At 52.7% G+C, this 7,500-nt stretch overlaps 1 protein-coding gene across 3 annotated transcripts in view; it reads right to left on the reverse strand.

Annotated features, from left to right (window-relative positions):
* LOC143032445 (uncharacterized) overlaps nucleotides 1-7,500 on the reverse strand; it is a 313,888-nt gene that overhangs the window by 25,777 nt on the left and 280,611 nt on the right. The gene's annotated exons all lie outside the window — the stretch shown is intronic.

Consider the following 7,500-nt stretch of genomic DNA (forward strand, 5'->3'; position numbering starts at 1 on the left):
CGAACATCTTAACAGAGAACCAGCTCAATATGTATATACTGAAAATGGGTAACAAATCTCAGCGGATGCAAAAACTTAGTTTTGTGAGACACAATCACGTGGTCAGAGTCCAGGCACGCCATACTCACAAACCCCAGAACCCACGCTCCATCCCTCCCTCACTCTCTCTCTCTCTCTCTCTCTCTCTCTCTCTCTCTCTCTCTCTCTCTCTCTCTCTCTCTCTCTCTCTCTCTCTCTCTCTCTCTCTCTCTCTCTCTCTCTCCTCCCTCCCCCCCTCTCTCTCTCTCTCATTCACACACACACACACACACAGACACACACACACACACACACACACACACACACACACACACACACACACACACACACACACACACACACACACACACACACACACACACACACACACACACACACACACACACACACACACACACACACACACCAATGCCGCAGGGAGGTGGACGTGCTCGTAAGAGTGTGCTTGTGCTCGCTTGTGCGTGTGCGTGTGTGTGTTTGTGTGTTTATGTGTATTTGTGTGTATATTGATGGAGCTATGGCATATCAATTTGTGAGCTTATGGGTCAAGAAATATGGATGCAGATGGTAGATGGGTTCTTTTTTGTGTTATACTACCAGTAATGTCAGGCATTCCTCCTGTAGAAAAGACTGAAGGATTGACTGACTGTCCACAGGTTACGTCGGAAAAGCGTGACCTATCAGGAACAAGTCTGGGTCCAAAGAACGTCTACAACACATCGGGTATAGCAGTGGGACATCACGCCCAAAACCGCCGCCAGTCTCCCTGGCTGCTTGGACACTTGCCCTTACATTCGTGTTAGTAAATTGGGTATCGTGAGTGTGTGTTTCTGGCCGGTATTAACCTATTGGCAGCCACGTCACAGTGGCAAAGTGACGCCGGCTCTGCGGGTATGTCAACAGAGGAAACCTTAGGAGGAGACTTTGAGGACGGATGGGTGGGTGTGTTGGTGAGCAAGAGGCATGCATGAAAGATGATGAGGTAGCTGCCCCTGCCACCTTTCCCATGGTGGAAGATCTGAAAAACTGCTTTGTGTTAAAGCTACGGTTCTTGGATAAGCTAGAGAGAAGGGCCGCATGCCGCCGCGATCCACCAGGTGACTGCCCGCTCGCCTGCCCGGCTGCATGCAAGCAGACCGACCCACCGACCCACCGAGCGAGCGAGCGAGCGAGCTACCACCCCGGGGCGTTGCATGCCACAGAAACCTGCGTCACGTCGCGTCGAGTCGCGCCGATGTCGGTCTTTACTCTGCGACTCTCCCAAGGCGGCTTCACTCAGGCCCTTCTTATAATGTTGGGAGTTGGGAATCATCGTTTTCGTCGTTTTCTTTGTATAGCGCGTCTTCTGACCCCATACGCTTCTTCAAACTCTTCATCGCGATCCCGTCATCTCCTTCTATACTCTCTCGCTCTCTCTTCCTCGGACGGTACCTCAGCGTGTTCTGACCGTCGCCCTCGAGCGTCTTCTAGGCTTCTTCCTCCAACCGTGGTCGAATGAATGGTTATCTAGATAGTACTTTATCATATATCCAAGTACCATTACCAGTACCAGTACTTCTTCATAAGTGTTGACGTCGTTGTGGTGGTGTTTCAGTGGGTAGTCTCTGCTGTTGGCAGCCCGATGACGATCTCCACCCTTGGACACGTACAACTAGCACAAGACTCCGTTTCTGCTCCTCCTCTTCTTCTTCCTCCTCCTCCTCCTCCTCCTTTTGCCCTTCCTCCTCCTCCTCCTTTTCCACCTCCTGACTGACCGACAGACCGACTAATCAAGGAAAGGAGTCAACTAAGTGCCATCAAGTGTGAAAATGAATAGATGGATAGATGGATGGATGGCAGCAACGGAAGTCAAAGTCGGAGGCGGAATACAATATAAAAGGTGTTCGGTCACGGAGAGGAAAGTAACTGATGTCCATTGAGGTGAGGGCAGGGAGAAGGAAGGAGAAAAAGCGATATATGAATGAGAAGGTAGAAGAGGGCAGAGTAGAGTGGTGGAGGGCAAGCAGGGATGGAGGACCTGTGATGTCTTCTTCAGCAGGGGTGGCATCGGTTCCAGGGCCCAAAGGCAGTGGCGTCGTCAGAAGGAACAGTAGCAGGAACAGCAGCAGCAGCAGCAGCAGCAGCAGCAGCAGCAGCAGCAGCAGGAACAGTAGCAGAAACAGCAGGAGTTAAGAAGAAGAGTACCATCCAACCACCTTGCATACCCGCGTCCCCCTCCCCTTCCTCCTTCCACCCCGCACTCCTACCACATCTCATTTTCCTCCAGTCTTCTTCTTCCTCCATTCCTTCCTCCACCTCCTCCCCTTCCTTTCGTCCTCCCTCTTACATCATTTCTTTCTTCCTCAGACGTCGTCAACCTATTTTTTTTTTCGATTTTCTTTCCTTTTTTTCACTTGTAGATCTCTACATTCCCTTCACCAGGACGACGCTGCCGCTGATATGTACTACTCATTCACAACACCCCTCCTCTACTTCCCACCTCCCTCCCTCCCTACCCCTCCCTTCATCAATTCCTACCGCCTTACCCCTCCCCCTCCCTTCCTCCATCCACGCTGTCGTTCCTTCTCTCAATTTTCCTCCTCGGGATCAACTTGGGTGGAGCTAAAGAGCCAAAAAGGGACGAGACGGGACGGGACGAGGCAGCTTCCTCAAGACCTTGCGTGGGAGGCCATAGTAGTGATAATGATGGTGGTGGTGATGATGGCAATGAGGATAATGCCGATGGTACGGGACACAGTACCTGAGGAAGACTTGGGGACTCAGCAGAAGAAAGAGAGAGAGAGAGAGAGAGAGAGAGAGAGAGAGAAAGTCAGAAAGAGAGAGCGAGAGAAAGTCAGAAAGAAAGAGAAAGTCAGAAAGAAAGAGAAAGTCAGAAAGAAAGAGAAAGTCAGAAAGAGAGAGAGAGAGAGAGAGAGAGAGAGAGAGAGAGAGAGAGAGAGAGAGAGAGAGAGAGAGAGAGAGAGAGAGAGAGAGAGAGAGAGAGAAAGAGAGAGAAAGAGAGAGAACGTCAGAGAGAGAGAGAGAGAACGTCAGAGAGAGAGAGAGAGAGAACATCAGAGAGAGAGAGAGAGAGAGAGAGAACGTCAGAGAGAGAGAGAGAGAGAGAGAGAGAGAGAGAGAGAGAGAGAGAGAGAGAGAGAGAGAGAGAGAGAGTCACAGAGGTAGAGAGAGAGAAAGAGAGTGAGTGTGAGGGAGAAAGAGTGAGAGAGAGGGGGAGAAAGAAAGAGTGAGAGAGACAGAGAGAGGGGAGAGAGACAGTGAGGGGGAGAGAGAGAGGGGGGAGAGAGAGGGAGAGAGAGGGGAGAGAGAGGGAGACAGAGAGGGAAACAAAGACAGACTGAGAAGGAGATAGGGAGGGAAACTGAGACAGACAGAGAGAAAAAGCAAGAGAGAAAGAGAGAGAGAGAGAGAGAGAGAGAGAGAGAGAGAGAGAGAGAGAGAGAGAGAGAGAGAGAGAGAGAGAGAGAGAGAGAGAGAGAGAGAGAGAGAGAGAGAGAGAGAGAGAGGAAGAGAAAGGGAGGGAGGGAGAGAGAGAGAGAATAGGAAAACAGAGTGGGAGAGAGGGGGAAGGGAGAAAGAGAAGAGGGAAAGGGGCGAGGGAGAGAAGGGGAGAAAGAGAAAATGGAGAGAAGAGAGAGAGAGAGAGATAGATAGAGAGAGAGAGAGAAAGAGGAGGAAGGGTGAGATGATGGAACGAGGAGTATTAAACCTTTTGACAAAGAGAGAAAAAACATTGCCTCCTTCAGATGAATAATAATCTTTTAACAGCCAGAATAGGTATACACAAGGACGACATTCCTGAGTGGTGGGGGGAGGGGGAGGGGAGAGGGGGAGGAGGCAGGTAGCTGTGAGATTGCGGGTGGATTTAAACCGCATTAAGGTATTATTCGATCCAATCTCGGCCTCATCGCTGCGTCACTGTCATGATGAAAACAAACGAAGTAGAGACGTCCTCAAGATACAAACAGGGCGACTCATCTCCCACCCCACGAGCTTTACGATCATCCAAGCCACGGCTGTTATTTGCGGCAACACCCTGCGAATCCTACGGAAATCATCGATGAGGAACTCTGACAGTCCCGTCGCCGTTGTTGTCGTTCTTCCTGTCACCATCTTCTCGTACTCAGTCGATTTGTTTCGAGGTGCCGCTCGATCCTAGCACACAGGAGGACAGTCCATAAGTCCGGGTCCATTGAGGAACACTGGATCACCTCGGGAGCACGCCACTGTCCTGCCCACTCCTGACGACGACGACGACGACGACGACGCCGACGACGCCGACGACGACGACGACGACGACGACGACGACGACGACGACGACGACGACGACGACGACGACGACGACGACGACGACGACGACGACGACGACGACGACGACGATCTCTTGTGGAAGGTAGCAGTAGCGGCAGCAACAACGGAGCCGGGACCACATTAAGGATCTCCTCCTCGAGGCCTCGAGAGATATCCTCCTCCTCCTCCTCCTCCTCCTCTTCCTCCTCCCCCATTCCCCCCACATTCCAGTGATTGACTGCCTGACTAGACGTCTAGGACGCTGTCTACCCATGGCATCATGCACCGGAGGTATGACACACATTTCCAGTATTCCCTCACGCAAGAATAGAATAGGGGCCGGAGAGTACCCCAACCATCCAAATATAAAGTACATGCGGGCGCACGCGCGCGCGACGGGCGGACGTCGACGTGGCACACGCGTGTCCTTCCCAAAGCCACAGTTAGTCCGAATCTCGCCGTACACAAACAAGCAAACAAACCACTACATTCCTCTTCCATAACCACGCCCTCAACATATCATTGCCCACCTTAGACCTTTCCTTCCTTCCTCCTCCTTCCCTCCCTCCCTTCCTCCTCACTCTCCCCTTCATCCTCGCTCCCTCCCTCCCTTCTTTTCCAATCCCTCTCTTCCTTCCTACTCAATCCTCTCCCTCCCTCCTTCCCTTCCACTTTCCTGCTCCCTCACTCCCTCCTTTCTCCTTCCTTACTCCCTACTCCCTCCTTCCTCCCTACCCCTGGCGGAGTATCCACACCGTCCCTTGAGAGAGAGAGAGAGACAGACAGACACAGACACAGGCAGACACAGACACACACACACGCACACGCACACGCACACGCACACGCACACACACACACACACACACACACACACACACACGCACACACACACACACACACGCACGCACACACGCACACACACACACACACACACACACACACACACACACACACACACACACACACACACACACACACACACACACACACACACACACACACACACACACATCGGGAGGGCATTGGTTCTGCCGTAGACCCCTGATTCCCTTTAACTACAAGACGACGCCTCGCCGGCTGCCGCGCCGGCTACCGCGACCGGGCAAGCAGTGATCCTCGGTCCGTCCGCAGGGGCGCGGCGTCCGTCCTCTTCTGTCCATTACCTGTGCTGGCTGGACTGGCTGAACTGGGCCCGCAGGCAAGCTCGTGGCTGGCTGGCCGGCTGGCTGGCTGGCTGGCTGGCTGGCTGGCTGGCTGGCTGGCTGGATAGCTGGCCGAGCGAGGCTTCACTTGGAACAACATCACCAACAGCAAGAAGGTCGGGTGCGGCGTCATCTATCTGCCAGCGCGCCCTCATGCCCCGTTGTTCTTGTCGGTGTCCTTGGCAAACCACGTCCCCCGCCCGGCCTCCAGGTGCATTGGCGTCTTCTTCGGGCATCGCCGCCTGTGTCCCGGCTTACTCGTTGGACATATTTGTTTTGAGATTCCTGTTCCCGATTCCAATCGTACGGCTTCAGGCAATGAGTGAATGATGCTTTCTGGATGCACCTGGTTGGGTGGATTTGTTGGTTGGGTTCTTTGGCTGGCTGGTTGGTGGCCTTTCTTCGAGTTTCTTCAGGCGTGGATACGAACTGACCGAGCATCTGCCTATCGTCTGGGCATGCCAAGTCCTTCCCTTACTACTTCGATCGTTGTAGTTTCCGAGTTGTTTCGGTTGTTTTTATCTTTCCGTCGTTATAAGGAAAGTCATGTCGACAAGTCACGTCGTATCAAGTCACGTGAGACCTGGGAAAGGGGTACACCTAGGCACGTCTCACTGTCGGGACCCTTCCTCCAAGTCTACGGCGGCCTTGCTTCGCCCACGACTTATCTGGAGTGCAACCTTGCCCTCTGCTGTTCCTGTTATGTGTGGGGTTTGGTGCAAATTCGGATGGGTTTTTCCAGTTTATTCGTTGATCCTATTCTCATGAAATTTGTGTCTGGCTGCCCAGAAGACAACTCTGGAGGTGCCAGATCTTCCTAGCTAAAATTATACATGGTGGAAAAATGGGCGTTCCCTACGAGGGAGTATCCAATGAGAAGGGTGGCACTCTTAGGTTGCCAATGTGTGCCAATGTGCAAGGTTTGATGCGACGACCGTTGTGGTGACCTTTGACCCTGTACTTGGGGCGACTTCGAGTTGTTTAGAAACTGCTGGCAGATATATGAGCTTAGGTCTGCTCTCGCGGTCCTGAGCTTGCCCGAGCTTGGCTGAGAGACTTCTTTGTGGTCTGTTCATGGTAGAGAGATGGTGGGAAGAAAGAAATCGTCCGACGACGAAAGAAATCATCCACCGCATCACATTCCTCTTATTGAAGGTGATCCTACTGCTGGTGGTACCCCCTGCTGCCACTGCATCGTGCTCTGGTATCTCCCCCACCACAGGCATGGGGGCACTCCTTGAGTGACCTTCGCCCCTTCCATGCAAAGCACTCTAGAGACGGAGACCGTTCGTGCCATTGTGTCCTCACCCGTCCCCTTTCCAGTTCCCCGAAGAGAGTGAGAATGTTTGTTCTAGGGCTTTTGCTGTCGCTCTCTTTCCTTCCTTCCTTCCTTTCCGTTTTCCTTTATCGAGTTTCCAGGATCACTCATTGTTGTCCTCAACGTTATGAATATCTGTATCAAAAGCTTTTCATTAACTTTCTGCCTGTGTATGTGTGTGTGTGTGTGTGTGTGTGTGTGTGTGTGTGTGTGTGTGTGTGTGTGCGTGTGTTTGTGTACGCGCGCGTGCACGTGTACGTATTATGATGGCGTCTCGCCCGGGCCTTGTCTGTGTGTCTTAATTCAATGGATTATATGATCCTTTTCGGGCATCCGTCCATCTGCGGCTGACCAACCAACACACTCCCCCTCCAACTGCCATTGTCCCCCTCTACTCCACCGAACCCTTCGTCAACATGTGACGACTTGATGAACGACATGTATAGTTGCTCGAGACGCTGTGACATCAAGGAGGAGGTGAAGTGGAGAGTAGGGGGCGGGCGTGCCTATGTAGTAAAGTGAAGAGAAACCAGGACAGGAGGAGCGAGAAGCGTATAGGGGAGGGTAGGGGAGTAGAGGGGAGGGTAGGGGAGTAGAGGGGAGGGGAGGGGAGTAGAGTGGAGAGGAGGGGAGTAGAGGGGAGGGGAGAGA

This window comes from Oratosquilla oratoria, chromosome 13 (assembly GCF_046742065.1).
Source record: "Oratosquilla oratoria isolate Oo_2021 chromosome 13, ASM4674206v1, whole genome shotgun sequence".
In the NCBI taxonomy this organism is placed as follows: Eukaryota; Metazoa; Arthropoda; class Malacostraca; order Stomatopoda; family Squillidae; genus Oratosquilla; species Oratosquilla oratoria.